The sequence below is a fragment of the Pimephales promelas genome, chromosome 8 (assembly GCF_988280905.1).
Source record: "Pimephales promelas chromosome 8, fPimPro1.hap1.1, whole genome shotgun sequence".
Lineage (NCBI taxonomy): Eukaryota > Metazoa > Chordata > Actinopteri > Cypriniformes > Leuciscidae > Pimephales > Pimephales promelas.
Window position 1 is genome coordinate 31,603,892 of NC_142776.1, and position 24,000 is coordinate 31,627,891.

The following is a 24,000-nucleotide window of genomic DNA, read 5'->3' on the forward strand; positions in this document are numbered from 1 at the left end:
TTTTAGTATAAAACATCAGTGTTGCATAGGCATTTGAGGCAAAATAACGCCAGCAGCAACATTCCCTGCAGGTTGCCCATCCCCCAGCATGCCTGTGGTCATAGTCTGATTAATGGTCCTATCTCTTTCACAAATCTCCACTTCCATCCATGCACTTTAAATCTTATTCATGAGAATGGACATATCAGTTAAACAACAGGAGATACGCTTTTGAACTTTTCAAGACGTATATCGTACTGCACTGCAGGGTGCCGCATTAAAAAATCATGCTCGTATATGTCCCATAACATGGTGTGAAATATAGCATGCTCATGATATCTATGATATAATGTTTCCTATAGGGATATGAAATACGAAGCATTTTGACATTGATGGAATTTATACGAGTCATTATTCAAATCAGCAAGAACCAAACTGTGAAGGCAGTGGATCAGTATTATATAAATAAAGACAAAAAAATGATGAATGGGCTTGGACTGCTTATGGAATAGCGACATCTTTGTCTCTGGGGTTCTCATAAAGGAGGTTGTGTTTCAGGGTACGCAAGCTTGGAAAGGCACCGCAAAGATGGAGTGGGGGGAAAGAAAGGATGCTAGAAAGAAAGGATGAAGGAGGATAGATGTGACAGCCATGGGGACCTAAAAGTTCATAGCAGTGAAAAGGCTTATTGTGTCCAGGGACGTGATATGAAACATGTAGTGGTTTGCTTTTGCGCCAATCTGTCCCTCTCGCTATGTAAACAAGGATGTACCAGTCACAGGACCTGCAAGAAGACCCTTAAAGAAGAAACATTTAGCTGTTGCGTTAACAAGGTCCTTTATTAATTTTAACAGGATTGTTCGCCCAAATATGAACATTCTGTCAAGTCATTTTTTCTTCTGTGGAACACAAATGGAGATATAGCTGCACTATAATTATTTGAGCATTCAACAAAACTTCACCTTGAACTATTTTTTTTTTTTTTATCGGAGCTGAACTAAATGACATTGCCATGTCAGGTTTCATTCAGTTTCATTGAAAATAAAAAATAGTGTCAATTGTTAGTTTTTTTTTTTTTTTTTTTTGTTGTTGTTTTTTTTGTAAGTATTTGTATCGCCCCTTATAAATTTTTGGTAACATTTTATTTGAAGCCTTTATATAATGCATTATAAAAGTATTTTTAAATGCACTAATTATGCCTCGTAATGCACCCTATAATGTATTGCACTGGTTGCATTAATCTAATAATTGTGACCACAGTGATGATAAAGTGTAATACAAATACACCTTTAGAAAGTATAATACATTAAAACATACCCGAACATACCTTTATAACATACAGGCTTTAAGTAAAGTTTTTTTTTTGCTTAATACTTACATATTTGTATTTCGCAGACATTATACTGTATCTAAAACGTATTTTTTTTTGCATCCAAGGTACACATTTGATTACTTATTGCTCTCCCTGGGAATCGAACCCATGGCCTTGAAGTTAGCGGTGCCATGCTCTACTGTTTGAGCTATACAAGAAGGAATATACATATCGTTTTATTATTTAGGTAGTGTATTTCAGTGGAAATGTAATTCATTAGTTACATAAGGGAAATTATTAACAAATAACCTATTTTAAGAAAGACCTTATGAATAGCTGGTGCAACAAAAAATGCACCAATAAGTAGTTAATACAACTCAGAATCTATATTATTTTCTCAAGCCAAATGATAACTTTTAAGTAAATAAAAAAGCAATTATTGACCGAATCTTGTTTACTATGCTGCTCTTTTTATATTCTGTTCTTTTATATCCTATACTGAAAAAAAGAAAGTCATCCAGGTTTGGAACGAGTAAATAATAACCACATTTTCATATTTTTAAGTTTGAGTTCTAACATCAACAGAAGAGTCAAAACGTTGAATAATTGAACCAAGTACTTGTGGGTCATTAACTTGTTTTATTGTCTGAGTTCAACCTTCATGCCAAAGCTAGGACTTCAGCTTGTCTTGCATCACATTGTAAATCAGTCCTAATGGCTATGAACTCCATATGTGCACACATAAACAAAAACAAAACCAGCAGGTGCAGTCTCCATGTGAATGAGGCCATTTCTGCCTTCTCTAATGCCCACTTCCATTTGTTTAGCATGCATGCACTACGGTCTTAACAGCCTCTCTATACAGTATATCCAACACGGAAACCATGTCTATCAGAATGACAGAGTGTGAGACCCATCTATAACACCCCCATTGGGACCCATTACATTGTAGGTGCTATAAGGATACAGGCAAGTGGGAGACAAAAAAACCCACTACACATACTGCTAATATATGTGCATGCCCTGCATAGAGAGAAGATGTTTACTTGCTGAGAGCGGGAAAACACCATTAGCCGGGCATCAGAGGGTTGATAAGCATTGATTAGAAAAGAAGCACAGAGAACATAATAAATGGCTCGCAAAATGAACTTTACTCTCGGTCAGTCTCTCAATGTGCACTTAAACTTAAGACACTGTTGCAAAGAAAAGCATCTTTCGGTAATTCCATTTTGCCTTTTATATGTGAAGTGTTGCACAAATCTTAACATATGGCCAATGTTTGTGTAGAAATGTAATTGGATTAAAGCCACCACATATCGAATTAGCTGCTTCAATTATCTAAATAATTACATTTGTGTCATTCACTCAATGTAGATGTGAAAAGAACTTGCATCAGTCTTCAAAACAATGTATTACTAACTTCTGCTTCCTTACATTTCAATTTGAAATTCAATTCTGCATCCTGTTTTCTACCTCAATTCAAATTCATTTAGGAATTTAAAAGGCATTCTTAATGTGATTGATTTCTTTGGACATTTACTTCTGGTTTGTGGAAGAATAAGGCCATCTTTGTGTCTGTCCTTGGCACTGTGCGCACCCAATCATGCTTTAGGGCCAGAAGCACAGCGATATTCAAGATCTCAATGTTCTCGTCCTGCAGGAAAAGCAACTGTTCTACCAGAACGCTGCCAAACCTATAATTCGACACTTCAAAATCCATGTCCCTTCCTGACCCCGCAGAGAGCCCATAGCCCTGTGACCTCATTTTCTTCTGCAGGTCCCCAGGAAATCTATTAAATCCAAGCCAGACTCCAATTTGTTCAATTTATCTTTGTATTTAGAGGGAATACAGATGTGCTGTTAGTTCCCATAAGGGTGATTGGTCACAAATTTGGGAAGTGTTGGGAAATGAGGAAACTGGGAAACTGGATTCTTGGATAACAAGCTTTTGCATTCAGTTATTTGTGATGAAAATGCTATCACTGCTTTAGGTTCTACACCCCATTCCTGAATAGCTCAACTGGAACATGGTGGTAGCTTGATTTCAACTCACAAATTGATATAATGTACATTTTGAATGCTCTTGGGCAAAAGCATCATGCATAAATGTAAATATCAGAAGTTTAAACCTGCTGCAGTATAACGTTATTTCAGATTCAGACCTCTGGTGTTGTTATAGCATTTGATTTAGACTTTATTTGAAAGATCCACTTACTGTGGTTAGTGACAATTGCTGTTTGGCAGATTTAGAAACATAAACTACCAGAAAATAGCATAAGTGATGGTAATTTCAGTTTAATTGTTTTAACTAATTACAGACAGGCAGGTTGCATTAGCGGAGTGTTTGCGTAGCTTAAACAAAGTCTACTGATGCAAGATGTTCACATTTGACACGACTGTGCAGTTGCAGTAGTGCTTTCAAACGATACAAATAGAGACAATGATTTGTAAGCAGAAGAATTAGACACCTCAGCCTTTTTATTTCGAAATTCAATTTTCTTTGTGAAGCCCATTTCTGCCCCATAAGAAAAAAATCATGCTTTGGTAAATAAAAGAATCATAATTATGACATAAAAAAAATTTAAATTATGAGATACAAACTAAAGTTGTATCTATGTGTGGCAAAACCATTAATGACACATTTAGTAATGACTTTGTCCCTTATTAGTAATCAAATCAGATCATAGTTAATTAAAAACGGAAACTAAGCTCTTCACTTGCTGTATTCAAGCTCATTAGTAAAGCTGTTATATACTGTATGTGTGAACAGCCCTTAAAGGAGAACTCCAGCACAAAATGAACCTTTGGTCTAATTACACATTGTTACCTAGTCAACCGTTATCTGAGATTTGTTTTCATGATTGCCGAATGTAAATAGTTTTATCTCTAAAAACAGTTTAGCCTATAATGCTAACGCTAGTAGAAAAAATCGCTTGTTATTACCACTAACAAGGCTCAAAATAGCCCCACAGTAACACGGTAGCATAATAAGGGTCCCTACATTCAAACCGAAGCATTGAAAACTTTGTCAGTGTCCATACAGTTTAATAAGAAGATATTTTATACATACAGTCAACTTCGCGAAAACAGGAAGAAGCCATCTTTGAAAAATAGTCTCTACCAGTCGATCTACGAACGCCGATCCAAGTGCGCTGGAGAGATGTGAATAAGGTGATAAAGTGAGCGCGAACAGTTGTCTACATGTACATATTGAAGAGAAAAAAATGGTTCGTGTTTGTGTTTCGTCCGGAAACAACGGACCATATGAGATTCTGCACAGTTCAGCACACTTGGATCGGCGTTCGTAGATCGACTGGTAGAGACTATTTTTCAAAGATGGCTTCTTCCTGTATTCTCAATGCTTCGGTTTGAATGTAGGGACCTTTATTATGCTATCGTGTTAGTGTGGGGCTATTTTGAGCCTTGTTAGTGGTAATAACAAGGGATTTTTATTTGTCATTACTAGGGTTGGGTATCGTTTGAATTTGAACGATTCTGATTCCGATTCCTTGTTTCGATTCCGGTTCCTAACAATTCTCGATTCCGATTCTTTTAAGAAGCAGGATCAAAAAAAAAGTTTAGCTAACCAAGTCTTTCTGAAGGAAATAATCCTTTCTGAAGGAAATACTCCTTTTGTCACAAATTTTGCATTTTGCCGAGATTTCGTTAATTTAAAAAAAAAAGTGAAGCCACACTTTGGACCGCCAAACGTAAGCTACTCATGTTCGACTCGCGCGGTTATGCCAACACTTCCGGTAGACGCTTCTTTGTTGGTGTTGTTCAGCGGTTTCTTCTTCCGCTCGGCGGACTGTGAATATCGAAACTAGGAATCGAAATTTTAACTTTTGAACGATTCCGGGAAAAACGAAAAGTTTGTCCCGGTTCCAATCGATACTCGATTCTCGATACCCAACCCTAGTCATTACTCTATGCCCTATCTACTAGCGTTATACTAGCGTTATAGGCTAAACTAGTTTTTATAGATAAAACTATTTACATTCGGCAATCATGAAAACAAATCTCAGATAACGGTTGACTAGGTAACAATGTGTAATTAGACCAAAGGTTCATTTTGCACTGGAGTTCTCCTTTAATAGTCAGATTTACATGTGAATGAGCAGCTTTGTATGGTTTTTTTCTGAAACATATAGTATTGGAGACTAATTTGGTTATCACTTTCAGACCAAGAGAAGCACGTAATGACAAAAAGAAGAGGTCTAATTTGGATTCACTGGTTGGCTGTCCTTGACAAAAGAATTCCAAGCAAAGCATCTCATAATTAGCCCTAATTAGCCCATAATGATCATTTATTGCCATTGTGCAATTCATCTTTTTTTACAATTCAGCTCTGAAGTCTACCTATTACCTGTGTCTCGAGCAGGTTTCTGCGCTCAGCTAATTATCTAGCTGGGAAAACAAGCACAAATGCGTCACTGTCAACGCCGAAGCCCCTCAGAGACCTGCTGTTATATGACTCACCTCAAATATGGCTGCCAAAGTGGTTTCACTTCTTTGTCAATCATTGTACCGGCTGACATGGTTGAGAAGAGACACAAACAAAGCAGTTTTGAACACTCCTTTTCTGCTAATGATGTTTGAGGAGAATGGCTATGTTAGCTTTCAACAGTCTTTTTCTATATGCCCATGTGTCTACATGCATAGAGAGGTTTTGTGTTGGGCTAAATGGCTATGACAGCATAACAATAACCATTAGGCGTTTCGTCAACATCATTTGCATAGATTGTTCCGATCAAAAAAGGTCTTTTGTGTCGCTGACAAGCATTATTATAACCATTTATATATTTACAACATATTTAAAAAAAAAATCCATAATTACAAACCAACCCTGCATTGCTTATCTTGTTGTAAAGTGTACATTTCAAATGGTTGGCAAAGGTTATCTGAACCCTCCCTCATTTAGAAATGCCAGAACTGTCAACAAACCCAGTGGTAAATTGCACGATGCAGGTGTTTCTCCTACACCCGAGGTCTGTTAAATGCGACCCTTGTGGTGATCTGGCAGCATGTGGTGGTAATTGGACGACGGGGCTGTCCATCATACAAATGGGGTTGAGAATCAAAAAAGCCCTGCCTACATTTTCACAGGCCATCAGCTGTGATTGACACGTTGAGCTCTGCTGTGCTAGAACAGCCCCAAGCGGTTTGTATCTGATTCATTACATCCACTAACTAAATCTTTCAAGACTGCTGTGTTTGTAGTTGTTTTCGCTACTTTTTAATGTATTATTTTCTATTGACTGCAGCTAAGCCGGTTACTATGGGCAACCTGTGTCACATGGGACCCTTGATAGAACTACTAGCGTGTGAGGTGCCTGTGGCGTAAATACGCCGTTTCTCCACACAAGAGAAGGAGAGCAACTCTATTTCATCTGGCTGGTACCATGAGACAGAATTCATGCACTGCGTATTGTTTTGATGAGCAATTATTTAGCCTTTCAACACTAGTGATAAAAAAGCTGCATCTAATTTGGTTTGCATCTAATCTAATCATATTTTTTTAAACAAAAATTGTTCCTAACCTGATGACTTTCATGCAAGCTAATAGGGAAAATTATGCAGTGTAAAAACTACTTTTCAAAGTTGTAGATAAAACAAAGATTATTGTATTACATTTTACTTGAAAATTCAATTGTTTGTATTTCTACTTCCAAATTTCAAAGAAATTGCCATTTCCTTGTAATTATTTGTGAAATGTCCTAGCAATTTTTTTTTTCTTTTTACAGTGGCGGAAACTGTGCTGGTCACTATTTTCCAAGCATATGAAATAAGGACTGAAGCTTTTCAGCTTCAAAAAAAAATAATAATAATAATAATAATTATATTAATATGACGTGTGCTATTGTCCAAGTCTTCCGAAGTCATAGATCTGTGATAGACTGATGGAAATCTACATCATAATTCACTGAAAATCTTTCCTTCTACTGTAGCTAACCTCTGAGATAGGATCATCAAGTCATTGAGAACTAGTGGTTTCTATTGTAAATGAATCGTGCAAACTGAATCATTTTGTGAATTGGATCAGTGATTCAACATTGCTACTTTTCTCATGAACAAGCCAAAAAGTGAAATGTATCTTTTTTTTAACCCTTTTAATCTTATGGATTCAGCAGATTAAGAACATATGGATTAATTTTATGGAGCTTTTGCATCCTTTATTTAAAGCCTTTAGCAGTGGAAAGAAAGAACATAATGCAAGGAGTAAGGAGAATAAGGCCACATACTCATATTCATCTCCCGCTGATCTATATCTGATCTCATTATAATTGTATGGCACCCTAGATAATGTCACTTTTTGTTTGGCAACGGTAGATACACAATCCCACTAACATTTCCCATTTCCCCTTCCCTCCACCTGTGGCATGAGAGGGTTTGAGCTCCGGTGTAGTGCCAGCTCATCCATTAAAACTCACATTCCACTAAGTCTTTTATGCCATCTTATAAAGGGCACTCGGGCAAGCTTTTTTCCATTCAATCCCAAGTGCTCAGCATTCCTCTCACTTGACATGAACATCCTTTGCTGGACCCAAATGGCCTTTTATTTGAATTGTGTCTTCAAACAGAAGCTACACTGTTTCCATCTTGTTAGTAATTTTCTCAGAATAGATGGACATCTACTTGCTTTCCATCAGAAGCGATATTTTCCACAAAAAAAAAATATATTTGATCATTGAAAACCCATTTTACTGCAGAAATCTGACATATTCCCAGGTAAAAATGTTATCTTATTATATTTAAAAAGAACGAAAGACAAATAGCCAGAAAAGACCATTATTTTGTTTTTGAGGTACGTTTTTACAATAACCAATTTTCCATTCATATAATGTTAAGTTTTGGCATTTTGCAGAACAATGCTGGATGGAAAAATATATTGCAAAATTGACATGAAATTGTTTTATAAAAATGTTTTATTCTGTCAGAAGTCGTGCATATGCTACGATAGAAACACATTTACAGAATAAATTCCCAGATGTCTATCAGAAAGTTTATTTGACTGAATAATTCCAGTTGTTTTTAATCAAATTTGCAGCTTGGATATTTATTATTTAATAAACCGTGCACAGTAAGTCCAGTAATGTGTATTAGTAGAAAGACAATTCTGAGTTCATGTTGAGGTATAATTATCAACTTGTGAAGGTGTGAAATCACATAGTATATGATTTATGAGCTTATGATATTATATTCATAACTACCATACCAGTCTATTAAAAATGTAGAATGATAAATAATGCATTATCTTTACAAAGTTATTGTATTGGCTATAACTGCAGTGTAAATAATAAAATAGGCTTATGGCGTTGGACATTGCTGTGAGTAATTTAGCATTAGCAGGGGAGTCACGTCACCAAATTGCTTTTGTGCTGTGAAGTGTGGATGACATACAGTGAGCTTAACCACACCTAGCACTAGCAGTGAATGCTAACGACGACAGACTTCACCTTCACTAGACCAGCAAACACAAATGTCATCCATTTGCAGAGCGAATTGGAGTTTTCAGGTTATCTCTCAACGCATTACCACCATGCTTGACACCATATGAACCCCACTTCGCATATTATCACATATTTCGTTTCTTCATCCCAGTTGGTTCAGTTTTAAAACTGCCGGAGATGTGGCATTGCAAATGGATTTGTAAATAAGAGTGTGTCAAAAGTGACAAGATATGATTTTATTTCATGCATTGGTGAACATTGGTGAATGTTTTTGTCCACTTGGTCTTGTCCACCCTAAAGAGACGGTAAAAGGAGGAGGGGGAGGGGGGTGATAACGGTTTGGAAGAGCAGTGTATACCTGCCGTTATCATTGGAAAACAGCTGGTGTGAGGAGATACGCTGGGAATTCATAAAGGTTCTGAGCTTGGCAAGATGATTGCTCTCCACACTGCCAGAAATGAAACCCCTCCTCCCTTGTATTTTTTTTTATATATATTGACATGTAATAATAAAGGGCCTGTAAAGGGAAATGGAATTTGAGAATGCAGCTGCCAAGATCTAAATGATTATGGAAAACAATCATATCGTTGGGGGAAAATAAGGAAAAGAACACATTCTGAGAACAGATGTTATCAAGAACTGCTCGTTATTAATTACTTGCTTCATACAATGCCCCGCCTTTATTTAAAGGAATTAAAAGGTCATATTCTGGAGATATTTATGCATCAGTTAATAAACACTGATTGAGTGAGAAATTAAATGGTCTGATCGATTCTCTATTTAAAAAAAAAAGTGCACCAGTGACCACAGGGATGAAATCTTTCTCGTGTGGCACAATTACCATCACAATCAATAGCTGAACACATTCAAAGACGAACCGAGACTGAGAAGTGCATCACAGATATGCAGGGACAGTTTCCTGTTTCCTTGGACGCTTGAGTCTTGAATTAAGACAGGCAGCACAATCAGCAACCTTCCTCGCCAAAGTGGGGGTATGCAATCCCAGGGCAACCACGAAGTAGAAACTCTGCAGCCATCATCATTAAAACGCCACCAAAGGCCCAGAGACCATATTGCGTCCTTTCTGCAAGCGCTGCAGTTTTATCTGGCTCATTTGAGACCGAGAAGACCATAGCACTATGAATTATCGGCCACGAGATGCTTCTTCGCTAGCTCTTGGTGGTATCCAGGAACAACCACAAGAAGGAAGCATGCCCATCCTATGCAGCAGTTTTTGCCCATTCTCCTCAACCCTACCACCTGTCAGCCACCTAATAGGGAGTTTAGTCTTCATTTATCTTCATTTGTGGGGAGAGTGAATGGTTTTGTTTACCGTTCGAAATATTACGCGTTTAAGGGAGGAGGGGTGGCCAATGTAGGCTGTGTTTGAGCGGGGGGGATGGGCGCTTTCGAGAGACTCCTAGACTCGCTTTTCCCCCAGACTCCTAATTACTCTGAAACATTCTTCCATCGTCTCATAGTCAGTGCTGACAACGGTTCAGAATTAAAGATCCTGCATGCCCACAAATGGCATTAACATGTAGATACAAAAAATGCTATGTGCATTTATCATGCTGTCAGCAACACTATTGAAAATGGAGTGAGTCAATACGCAAGGCGACAATACGCATTAATCAACTGCATTTACCATGGTAAAAATACAAAGTTTATATTATATCAAAATATTATCTGCATTGGTCCCATTGCAAAATGTAAGTTTGCATTGGTTTTATTTGACTGCAATCCAGTAGTTCATTAGTCACCAGTTCTTGCCTTCCCCATCCAATTGAAACGCACACAATCAATGAGAGCTTGATTTAACACTTGCAGCTCCAGAAACCACGAGAGAGCTTTGGCCTGTCCCACACTTAGCAATGCCATTGATTGTTACTCTTTAGTTTAGCCATTCAATCAGCTATAGTCCTATATAGTGAGTGGGTCAGATATTGAGAGGGCAGAGGCAACCTATTAAACAAATTAAAAGTGCTCATATGGATCTCTTTCTTGGCATCTGCAGTATTGGAAAAACTCTTTATTTTGACCCACTTCGATCAGACCATGTATTCTTCATCAAATGCTTAGATAAGGTACATTGGAGAGTTCAAGTTAACATTTCCACTTGCACACATTCCTTTAGTCCATTTACTTTCTGAGGTTATTGATTTTTTTTTTCATTGAAAATATCCAGGTGCAGTAGTCACTATAAAAAACTAGGAAACTGTCAATTTTAGGACTTTTTTTTTTCTAAATAAAGTGATAGTATACTCTGCAAAATTATATCCTTGTGTCGTAGTTGTAGTATATTTGTGTGTCGTAAAATAGTTCTATGTGTCTAATTTTTCACTTAAAATATTTTGAAATCTTTGAAACCCTTTGAATTTACTTGAGACATAACACAAGATATTAAGACTTCAGAGAATGTATCTTTAATTCAGGTATATTTTGTGCTGGCACTGGTATTTTCTCTTACTGTACTTTTTAACTTAACTGGTATAAACCAGTTAAAAATAAGTTTAAAAATCAGTCATTGCAGAGCATTACAAAATACAAAATTCAATACAAAATATGAAATATAAATGTGGTTAATGTTATTAAAAATACCAAATTACAATGGTGGCAAGCATTCTCTGTTTGATGAAAATAGTGAGTTTTGCTGTACAAAATGCTGATACATACAGTATTATAGTGACAAATGAGATGTCACACTACTCTGATCTGTATACCGCACAGTTCTAAAGACTCTCAAGTAGTTAGTTTCCCACTACTTAAGAAATTAAAGTTTTATGCTAATCAATGCACAAAATAAATGCACACTAAGTGCACTGTAATGATTTGCATTCTACCAAACCAAGTACTTTTTGAGCCACTTAAAAAGCAGTGGTCAAAACCCAATTCAACATGACCCTGAATCCCTTTTACATTTTAGTTGGATACCCATTTATTACCAGTTCATTTATTACCCATTTATTACCAGTTCAAGCATTATATAAAATATAATGCTTGAAAAGTAAGCCTTTGTCTGTGCCTGAAACAGTTAACTGAAGCAATGAGGCATCAATTATGATTAGCCTGTGGCTGCTCATTGTCACTAATCAATATTTTTTTTCAAATCAATAAGCAGCTTTGCCATGCAGAACAAGGCCTGACACTGTGCCTGCCAGTAATGGCATTTTCTCCTTTGATACGTGACCCTTCATAGTATGTGATCGTATCAGAGACATAATGCCTTTCTGTGGTCTCGCTTCCTTGGTGCTTCTGTCTTTTATCAACAAAGGGTCAATGCTCATTTGTCTTTGTCCTTTCTCTGTGTTGTCTCTCATTTCTCATATCGTTCTCCTTCAGGACATATGTTTGCTTGGAAAACGTATAATCCTGTGATGGACTGGCCTCTTGTCCTGCATTTGGCCCAAGACACTGGGATAGGCTCCAGTATTCCTACCACCCTATATAAGCCCAGATCTACATTAGATGATAATTGACCTATGGCTAAGCCACACCCTCAAACGCAATGATCCAATCACAGTGCACAGCTAACCCAATTCATTCGGACATTCTCTGCTTCCATTGCAATTAGTCAGTTTTCATTTGTTTTTTCTAGTTATTTTAAGTTTAAAATGGTCAAACGGTGTGCATGGGGTACATACAACTCCGACACTAGGTTCCCGAGAGGCTGGGCGACGGTGTGTGTTTTTTTTAACGCTTTCTCAAGCCACATCCCAACCGAGATAAGTGTCTGCTCTGGATTAAGTTATGCGATTAAGTTATGCGGTAGACCACAACGCCAACTAAACGTGGATAAATTAAACAATCTGTTCTAAGTTAAGTCAACTTATTTGAATGTTATCTTTAAAATCTCTAACGTAACGTTAGGTTAGGCTAACGTTAGTCTAACATTAGAAAACGTTAACGTTAGCTTCTAGCTGTGTTGTACATCATGTCACTTAGCTTCATTATTGTATCTGTAAATAACTGAGATAACAAATGTTAACAATGTTGTGCTGAATGATTCATGTAAATACTGTAGATACATTTTTGCCTGGAGCTGAAGCTTTTCATCGACCTTCTCAATAATAAAATTATTAATATAACCCTCCGATGCATAGTTAAGGCCCTTTAGGTGACTTCGAGATGATATATAATCTTTCTGTCTCAAAAATCACCAATTGCCTTCTGTGAAATGTCTACTGTGACAGCTGCCATAGCGCCTGTTCCCGAATGTTGACTGTTTGTCCGAGTGAGTGGAGGGGGCGTGGCTTAGCCATAGGTCAATTGACCCAATTCCAATTGTTTCCTCCCATGTGGCACAGATTGGATATAACCCACAAACATGTACAGTAAGCAGGAAAAAAAAGCACATGGATTCCAATATTCTCAAATCGGGTTCAGGTCTCATTCTTAGTATGTGGAAATAAATCTGATATGAATCGAATACTTGCATTGTAATTGGACAGATCAGATATTCCCCTGTCAATGTGAGTCATACGTCACTGAAAAAGTGACAGTGGTGAATGACGTCAACTCAGTTGGGCACCTGACATCACATGACTCTTTTCAATGGTGCAATCGAGGACAAAGACTCAACCTGATGTGTTGCTGACCTTTAAAGGTGGTGAGGAAAGCAAAAGCTTGCTTTACACTGCAGCCTAAGCTTTTCCAGGTCATTAAGTCTGGCTTGGATTGTTTCGCCAAGTGTATAGTATGCAGATATTGGATATTAGTCCCTTTTCAAAGTTGTAATCTAGTCGTCAAAAAATTAGATATAGTCAACAAATCAGAATTGGGCATCAAGACCTGCAGTGTAAATGCAGTATAGAGAATGAAATATTTACTCACATTCATGCCGTTACAAACCCATGTGAAATTAAGTTTGGCTTGATAGATGGATGGATAGATTTTTGACTGAATTATATCCTTAAAATGCAGAAAATTTGGCCACGTTGTACTTAGCCAACATGCTGATTATAACATCAAAAGATCTTTAAAAAAAAAATATGTCACCTTAAGGTTAAATCCCTATTTTCTTTGTTTCATACACCTGTCACACTTGATGGGTTAACAGCTGGGTTTGGGAGATATTAAAACCTGAATGCAGCATTTTTCAAAGAGAGAGTTTCCATCTATCCTTTAAATGGCTCAGCTCTGGCACAATAAATCTGCCAGACCTCTGAATCACTCTGTAATCTTCTTATCTAAAGGGCAGGGGCCCAACCCTGTCAGCAGTTAAAGATGGGCCATTTCCAGAATCACATGGTTCCTCTCTCAGGTTTTTCGATAAGTGAATAACTAGACTGCAGTCATTCCAATCAATTTTATCTATCCCACTAACCTCATGTTAAATCTGAGATCATAATGCGATTCAAAGTATCCTCACAAATGTAAATTCAGGTAGATCTTCAACCTTTCATGCCATTATCACTTTGGTTACTAAGGTACGGCATACATTATGCATGTTTTGTGGGCGAAACAACAAAGCAGATTTGCTGACTTGAACTTTTGGATGTTGTCGGATGAAAGCTGTGGGCGATATAGGGTGTGACGCTGCCCTCGACTGAACAAACTGTCCTGCTGTGTTACACAGCGTGGGTTTGCATCCCAGGTCAATAGAAACCACCATTAGTGCCAAAAGCAGTCCGACGGGATGTCGGCCTTGTCTCTTACAGAGCTCTTAACAGATATTGGGATCAAATCCATTAAAAACTACACTGTGGTGGTGGTGGGGCACGTTTTATTTGGTGTGAAAGTGGAATATAATGGGGATGTGTGCCATGTCATCTGAGTGGATGGGATATCATGTGTGACATTCTACAAAGAGCTGTGCCTTTTCATGCCTGACATACTGAAAATACTGTATATTGTAGATTGTTGTGTTTTTCTAAAATATTAAGTTCACTGACTGCAACTGACTTAAATTTTACAAGCAGCAAAAATTTTGATAGATTTAGCCTGTAACTACCAGGGTGTTGCGGATGGTATGTGGATGGTTACTAATGTTGCAAAGTGGTTGTAGTTTGTTACTGGTTTCTATTAAGTATCATTGTGCGTTGTGAAATACTCGTGTTATAGTCCATTTTTGGTAGATTTAAATGATAAAACTATTTTTGTGTATCATGTTCAGTTGATTGATTCTTGATACAGTATGGTAACGTTAGGTATAACCATTAATAATTCCTATTTTTTTCCCCTAAACTCACCATGGGACAATGCACATCCTTAGCTTTCTGTTCTAACAAGCACTTTAACTACCATTAAAGTGGAATTCAAAATAGTGCCACCTTATGAACCTCAAAGCTATTTCTATGAAGAGCGAGATGAAAAGGCCTGACATTTGCATTCACATAAACAGCCAGGAAGTGTTTGTCCTTTTCTCTTGCGATTTTCCCCATATAATTTTAAGATAAAGCCCCCGTTTCTAGGACACGTCAAGCGACCTGCCAGAGAACGTAATTGACTGATGAACTAATGGGGAAAGTAGAAAAGAATTTGCCTAATTTACTGCCTGACTTTAATAGTATCAACAAGGCAAACATTCATCAATTGTCAGACTTATCATCCTCATAATCCTGACTTCTGATTATGAGCAAGAATCTATAAACCATTTTAGGCTTAACAGAGTCTTTCACTGAGGAACAGGAAGAACAAATACTTTCATTCAGGGCCTTCCAAAATGCAAATTCCCCTGGCTCTTAACATCTTTTCTTTTTTTTTATTGGGGTTCCCATGTCACAATATGGCCTCAGTGGGTCTTGCATGTGGTGCCTCAGTCCTGTGGTAAACATGAATGTGTTTTCAGGGTGCAAACAAGACTGTTGGTTTCCTGTGGTGGTGAGAGGTCTGGTGACTTTCTTCACTTTGACAAAGCTGAAACTTTATTCATGCTACAGCAGATATAGGTACTTTTTTGTTATTTAGGCCACATCCACACGAAACCGGTGCGCTCCCTATCCAATATTTTTTTCCCTCGTTCTAAAAAAAATAATCTGTAAACACGCCGTTGTCTCAAGAAACATCTGCGTACACACGAAACCACTGAAACTGACTGAAAACGGTGTAGTATATATGCCAGACCAGTATGGGGCGCTGTAATTCTGCCACAGAGATACACTATACACGGAGAAGAAGACTTTGAGCATGGCAATAACCTTGCGCGCTGCATACGAACCAAGAAAAAGAAGACGAAGATGGCGTGTGACGCAGCCGACACGTGATGTGATGACATCATCGTTTCACAAAATATATGGATTGGCTCTACACACGAAACCGTAAGGGTGTAGTTTTCAGATTCATCCACTTTGGGACCCAGTGTCAAAAAATAACGTTTCACTTTCCCAAAACGCCGGATCCGTGTGGACGAAACGCCAATACGATAAACAATTATACGTATACAGCGAAACACGTCTTCGTGTGGACGGGCCCTTAGTGATACATTTATTATTACATTTATGATGAGAATTTTTGTGGTAAATAGCTCAGACAGCAAGCCATGCTTTTTTTTACCATTAACTATTAAGACTGGATGAACTTCTGAAATACATTACAAATAGAACAAAAGTGCAATGTTTTATCTTGTTCTCCACTTAAACCAAGAGCCAAAACCTTTGGCTTGGTTAGTTTACCCAAAAATAAAAATTCTGTCAGTAATTACTCAACCTATTTTTTTCCTAACCTGTAGGAATTTTGTTAAATTTCGGAACACAATTTAAGATATTTTTGATGAAATCCAAGAGCTGGCTCACTCCATAGGCTCTATGTCATTTCAATTTCACACTGTAAAGCTGCTTTGAAACAGTTCATATTGTTAAAAGCGCTATATAAATAAAGGTGACTTGACTTGACTCGGACCATTTTGACGATTTTTTTACTAACTTTTCTGGGCCGGCAGAATGAAATTACATAAAGCCTATGAAGGAGTGAGCCAGCTCTTAGATTTCATCAAAACTATATTAAATTGTATTCCAAAGATGAACAAAAGTTTGGAACAGTAATTACTGACAGAATTTTCATTTTTGGGTGAACTAACCTACTTTGACAAATATAGGGTAACAAGTTTTTTTTTAACAAATAATACTTGAAAAATTGGGAAATCACACTTTTTTAGGATATTTTATGACGGATAAAAGATTTATAACCAGAATATTTTGACTCCTGATGAAACAGTAAAACAAGTAAAACAGAAACTTCAGTGTGGATGTGAACAATACCTGGGTGCTCAGTCATACTCAGGTAGCCCTGTACCTCATTTTCTCTGACTTTTGAAAACCATGCAATCAGAAGAAGTGCTTTGCGCACTTGACGAGGGCTTAACATTCAGTCACGAAATGGAAAGTCAAAGTAATTATGTCCTTATCTGGGCCTCTTCAAACCAAGACTTCCTCTTCCTTGGAAAGGCAGATGTGACTAAGATCACAGCCTGACTCTGCTCATTTCTGCTGCCCCAGATTAACTTTTGCACCTTCCAGCTCTTCGTTGAAATGAGCTTAGCAAGTTTCTACATAACTTGATATTCTAAGTGCTAAATGCAAGAGCAAAATCTAATTTCCTCAAATATAAAAGGTTGGACTTCAAAGCTCTCTGTCTGACAGTCCTGTGGGCTGCGGTTGCCCTCCAGAGAACATGACTACATTATTTTAATATATGAGTGTGCATTCCCACACTCCAGATCAGGGCTTTTCAACCTTCTCAGCTGAATTCTTGTGATCGCAATGATTTACCCCGAAGTTACCCATGAGATTTTAAGTCATGTTAACTTTGCGATAAATTTTGCAACCTCTTTGCATGTTTGCTCATGAAATACAGCACAGTAATCTATTTTGTTAGGTTTAATATTAATGTATTTTTATTAAATTAGACAATGATACATTTTTATTTAATTAAAATTCATTTTAAAGCATCACAGGGACTATGCATATATATATCCCAAAATATATGTTTTTATTTTTACCAAAGCATTTTTCCCTTATTTTCATTGTGCCATTAGGTTCCATTTTAGTGAAACAGTTCTTCTGAAACAACAACAATGAAAATCTGACATCATTGGCAAACACTCATGGGGAGCTGTCCTCTGCGCTCACATGTTGTGTGCATTTCATCTGTCATACACTTGAAAAAAAAAAAAGCCATGCCAGTCAATTGTAGAATATTAATGTGAAATATTCTAAGCAGGGCATTTCCTTCATCCAAATGTCTTTTATTCAATGAACTGAAGTACTCAACGCTTTCTCTTAGCATATATAAATGTTAATGTGTCAACAAGGGATCTAACCTATTTTTTCCCCCCTTTTCAATTCACTCAAGAGAGCAAACATATTTTTTAGGTATATTTTGCAATGTTTGATGGTGCCGTTTTTGGAAGCTACTGGGTGTGTCTACTCAGAGTCAAGCATAAGAGCGTCTGGTGGTTTCAAAGAGCCTTACATCAAGGAAACAATTCTCCACACACTTTACTGCTGACTTTATCATCTGGCTACAACAATACACGTTTTTCTGTTTCCCTCCATAGACCAACACGTTACTCATGTCTTGCAAAATCTGTTCAGTTCCTGCCGCTCTTATATTTATTTTGTGTATGGCTTTCATCTTTGAAGTCTTTTGTCGGAGGGTACACAATGCGCACTTTAGAGAATGCCGGGTAGATGATTGCTCAGCTGTACGGTCCTAATACATGCCCTTAAAGTCACAGAGAGCCATTTTCAAAGCAATGTCCATCTTTTTCATTTTCTGACACAATGTGAAAGCAGGAGGAAGTCTACTGTACATGGAATTGCTAAAAAGATTAAATAATTGTATTTAAAGGCATAATGCAGAATACAAGTGTCTCTGCCAAAACTGATTGACCACATGATGTGTCTGGAATCTTTTATTCATAATTTCAAAATTGTTTAAATTACAGCTGCCTTGATCACAAGAAAAATCTTTCTCTAAAAGAAAATTTGGCCCATTTTTCTTACAGCTTTAATTGCACCCGGTAAATTATGCTTAGTTTTGTGCACAAATCTATAACAAATCAAATTTGAATAAAGGAGGCATTTTTGCAATGAAAAGAATGTCAGTTACTTTTTAAATACAGCTCATTATTATTTAAATGCGTTGGTTGAACCATGTTTTTTTTTTTTTTTCCAGTTTTGTATAAGTGCATTTCCCTGTCAGCATTTTTTTAAGTTTCCCAGTTAGCGGTAGCATTTTTGATAACAATGTTTCACTATGAATATGTGAACATACCATATATCAAAAGAACATGTATGCTTAGTGGATGATTTGATTGTTGTTGTTTTGTATAATATAATATTGACACAGGAAGCCATTATACGAATTACATTTCTGTGTTAATGACATGATGTAGGCGTAACATCCTATGCTATAGGTTAATTTCCTAATCAGGTAAAATTGAGTATATTCGGATCATATTTCAAATTAGATTAATCAACCCAGCGTATTGTTGGTCTAGAAACAGACTGATTGCAAGGACGCAGTGTCCTTCAAACCAATTACACAAACACTCAGAATTCCATTCATTAGCTTCCATTCAAAGCACATGCTAATTGCAACTGAGATAACCCTTCTTCGCACTTTAACCTTCTGACCAGGATTCATCTGAATTCGTTCAGCACTCCTTAATTCAATCCACACTTTGGGTTGAGGCTGCTGACGTCATCAAGAAGGGTAATATATTTAGGCTACACTATCAGTGTTTTAACATCTGCTCTCCAAATGACATTGTATGCCAGAGCTGGAGGTCTCATGTTAATGAAGATAGGATATGGCTTTAACAAATGTGTTGGCACCAAGCTCTAGCCTTAGGCTGAACAATGACAGAACATTCTGAATGGATGCCAGTGAATGCGCCCCTATTTGATATTGTCCTCATTTTGACGGGTAATATCCATGAATTATACAGTGGGTAATGTGTTGCCACTATGAGACAGGTTTAAGCTTGTTATTAGAAGGTTTAGAAAAAAAGATTTATTGTCAGACTGGTATTGAATTATTAATAAAATGAAAAGGTGATTTAATAATAATTGTATGTATATTAATGCATGTATAAAGGATATAAAAAGATCAGACTGTGTCCCATTCATAAAAAAAAAAAAAAAAAAAACATTAAAGCCCTATTTGAACAGGAATGCACTTTTCCTTAAAGAAGTTGTGCTCAATTTTAATTTTAATCTGGTTCTAATCATGTTTTTTTTTATATGTAAACTAATTTACAGTCTTTGTATATATATATATATATATATATATAATGCTTTTGTATTCAATTCATTAGCTAATAATAACAGACTATACATATATATATATATATATATATATATATATATGTATGTATGTATGTATGTATGTATGTATGTGTTGTGTGTGTGTGTACATTTTTATATAACTACATTGATTTACATTTACATAAATTACATGTAAACATTATTATATATAAAAGTCTTTGCTGGGTTCATCGAGCCCGTTCCTGTGACGCCATATTGACGCTAAAGGGTGCCATGTGCGTAGTATTTCGACGAAATATTAGGCTATATGGCGTCACCTATATGACGCCAAAGGATGAGAATGTGTTGGTTTATCAAATGAGAATGTGTTGGTTATCAGTTATCAGTGTTTTATGGCACACATTCAAAGCACATGACCTTATGTGACATATGCATCCAGACAACAGATCTCACTTCTATGTAATATCAATCAATAAATAAAAAATACAGAGAAATCATAGACAATTATAATTCAAGCATCGGTTAGATAACTAATCCTGTCCAAATTGGGCTTTGGACTTTAAAAGGTCCTTTAAAGATGTCAAACCAGGATATCATGCGGTGAGGAACACTCTTAGTTAAAGAGCCGTAAAATGTTGGAGATTTCCCAGTAGCTCTTTCAATAGCTCTGCGTGTACACAGGGATATCTCCACACCACAACAAACTCCCACCCATGCTCTGCCAAACACAAAGCTAAACTATTCACTTTCCAGACGCAGCCTTTGATATGAGGTTGACAAAGACGCCTCTGTAAAAGCCTTCTTTTCACTGGGCTCTTTAGCGCCGTGGCTCTCCTTTCAAGCATCCCGAAAGATAACTTTCAATGTTCTTGAGTGAAACGGGCTATGTGTCATCTGTGAGAGTGGCCCGCAGGCCGCCAATGAGAAACTCTAAAGCCTCTTACATATGTTGAGCTTGGAGATTACTTTACATTATTTAAAATCATCAGGGTGGATGAGACTGTTGAGATTTGCAGAACTAGCTGTGTAAGAACACAATCTCTTTTTTATCACACAATGTGGAGAAGATACTGTGTTGAATTTTACACTCAAGCTGTTTTAGGGTCATATAATATACCAGCTAGGAAGATTTTTTGGGGGGGGAGTTGGAGGAACTCATGTGGACCATAAAACTACATGATATCTTACCCTTTGAAATGGCTTAAATGGACAATTACAAAGTTATATGTCTATGTCCCAGAGTGCTTGTAAGGAGACCTGCACTTTTGGCCCAGGGGGTTCACAAATACCAGATGTGCACTGCAGGTGCTGATGTATGTTCAATCATGACTTCTCAAATGTATCTGCGGCGTAAAACACAGATGGCTCGGTTACCGAAAGCATTTGAGAATATCTAAAACGATAGCCTGATTTGAATGTTCTAATGTACATTTGCATTAGATGAATCTCAAGGGGAACATTACCACAGTACAAATGGGGGAAATTACATTACATGTCTTAAATTCATAGTAAAATTAAGTTTCTTCTGCTAAATTATTATAATTTTACGTCAGCATGTGAGAAAGTGTTGGTTTAAGGCAAAACACTGGAGGCAAAACATCTGTAACACTTACATACACCTTTTTTTTTTTCTTCTGATTTATGGAGTGATAAAAAGAGATATCCAAAATCCACTTTGTAAAAACATTTCACTCTAATGTCAACATTAGTATGATGATATCTATTATATAAATCGGTGTTGCCTACACCGTGTTATCGTCTTTTTAAAATTCGCACCCTGTTGACTTCAATGGGGCATGTTTTAAACTTGCTTTTAGCCTCTTAACATCCTTGATTTGTCATTACGAGGGCACAGCCATGTGAGTCGCGTTATTAAGAATGACCACGGTCAATCTGACTGCAGTAGATGTGAAAGATATGAATAAAAATGATGTTATACAGTGGTAGGTTTGAGATGATATTCACCAATGATCTCGCGCGTGTGAACTCGACAATCGACTACTGCGGGCTTCGACCGAAAACAGGAAACAAATGGAGGTATGTGAGCTGGCTGAAATGACATCATTTTTATTCATATCTTTCACATCTACTGCAGTCAGATTGACCGTGGTCACATTTAATAACGCGACTCACATGGCTGTGCAGTCGTAATGACAAATCAAGGATGTTAAGAGGCTAAAAGCAGGTTTAGAACATGCCAAATTGAAGTCAACAGGGTGTGAATTATAAAAAGACGATAACATGGTGTAGGCAACACCGATTTTTGTCATTTTTGTCTGTACTGACAGCACTCCAAATGTACATAAAAAATGAGTTCAGTGTTAAAATTGACTGGAGTTCTCCTTTAATATAATCGGAATTGAGCTTTGAGCTTTGAATTTGAGTGTCATTGTTTGTCTGGAGCTGGTGTGCTGCTGCTGACTAACAAAGAAACCTTGTTTTGTATACTCTTGTGTACTGTATGTTCACTGTTTTTTCTTAATTTTCATTCATTCGTCATCTTCACTTTATTTTTCATAAAACATTATTTTGCTTTGCTTCAGCTATGATAGACATTCACTCTTGCCTTGTGTTGTTTGTGTTTTGGGGTGGAGAATGAAAGAAAGGGCGTGTTTGTTTGGGTTGACTTCGGTTATCAACAGTTTCTCAAAAATCGCGTACTGCACCTTTAAGCCAGTAAGAACATTTTCTTAAAGGGCCGGTCACGTTTACATTGACCAAAATAAATTTTCAGTTCATTTTAATTGCAGCGTTGAGGGACAGCGATGGTTGTCAATGCAATGTAACATTTTTTGTGAACTTGATATAAGGAAGCAGTCAAGGACTCTTATACCACAGGTAAACATTGTCGTGTTGTTCTCTTGACTAGTACAACTTTAAAATAACCTCTGTTTCTTAGTTCTTAAATTTTAAAGTTTCTAAAATGAGTATGATTAGTCATTAGAACCTGTTGCTTTCAGTGTAACTGACTTAATGAATCTCAGGATGTCAGAAGGTACATTTGCATAGTAATGCAGTTTTCTAATATATCTTATAAATTTCTGCCTGTGGCTTCTTTGTTAATTGGCTTTGGGGAGAGGAAAAAATGGCACCTCGCTGAGAAAGACGAGACTGTGTCTTTCTCACAATTGATTGTACCTGGGGCGAATAAATACTGGAATTTTCATTTAATCGTTGCCCCTGGCACTTTCGGAGAATTCCTAATTATACTTTTATAAATTCATTTAATTAGCTGTTTCCTTTATCCTATATTCATAACCTATGTTATGTATTCTACCATTTAATTTTCTCATATTTCGAGTGAATCTTCTCACGCATTCTCTATAAACTGAGAGAGCAAAATGCTTTGAGGGAAGTTTACCTTTTTTTCCACACTTTTCCTGCATGGACTGACTAAAGAACACTTGTGCATTCCAGAGCCATACACCACTGTGACCCGAATGTCAATGCAACAACTTGCTCTCCTTGAGACCTCCACCTCATCAGGAGAAACTTGCTCATGCGAAGCTGATCCCTGATACATTATCCACCACAGGATTAGAACAGTATTACAACATGCCCTTCCATTCCCCTAGCGCAACCCCCCGGCCTCCAAAGACGGACCGCCGCTTCCCCTCTCCTTAAAAGGCATTAGCTAGATGCTTTGCATTATCATGAGCCTACTAACCGCTGTGTTTTATCTTATTAAGGCAAGAGGAAGAGAAGGATTGATATGGAAGCCTCCCAGAAACATGCATCTCACTTCTGAATCTGATTTAACAGGATCTGCGGTGTCTAGAAGTAGTATGGATTCAACCTGGAGTGCTTTATGATAGAATTTTTATGTGATGATGGTCTGTAAAGCACTTTGCCTGCAGAATTATTATCGACCGGGTTATTTTTTTATTTATTTTTTATTTTTTGGAAACTTGAAAACCGGCCCTTCAAGGTTTTTATACATGCACAGGAGGTTTAGTCGGGGATAGGTTGCCATGTACACCCATTCGTTTGGAAGAGACACGGAGGTTATTTTAATGAATTTGTCTTCGCAGATTTGTGTTTGTGTTGC

At 37.1% G+C, this 24,000-nt stretch overlaps 1 protein-coding gene across 2 annotated transcripts in view; it reads left to right on the plus strand.

Moving 5' to 3' along the window:
• The window catches only part of chl1b (cell adhesion molecule L1 like b), a 129,403-nt gene that overhangs the window by 47,072 nt on the left and 58,331 nt on the right, over positions 1-24,000 (plus strand). The window lies entirely within an intron of this gene.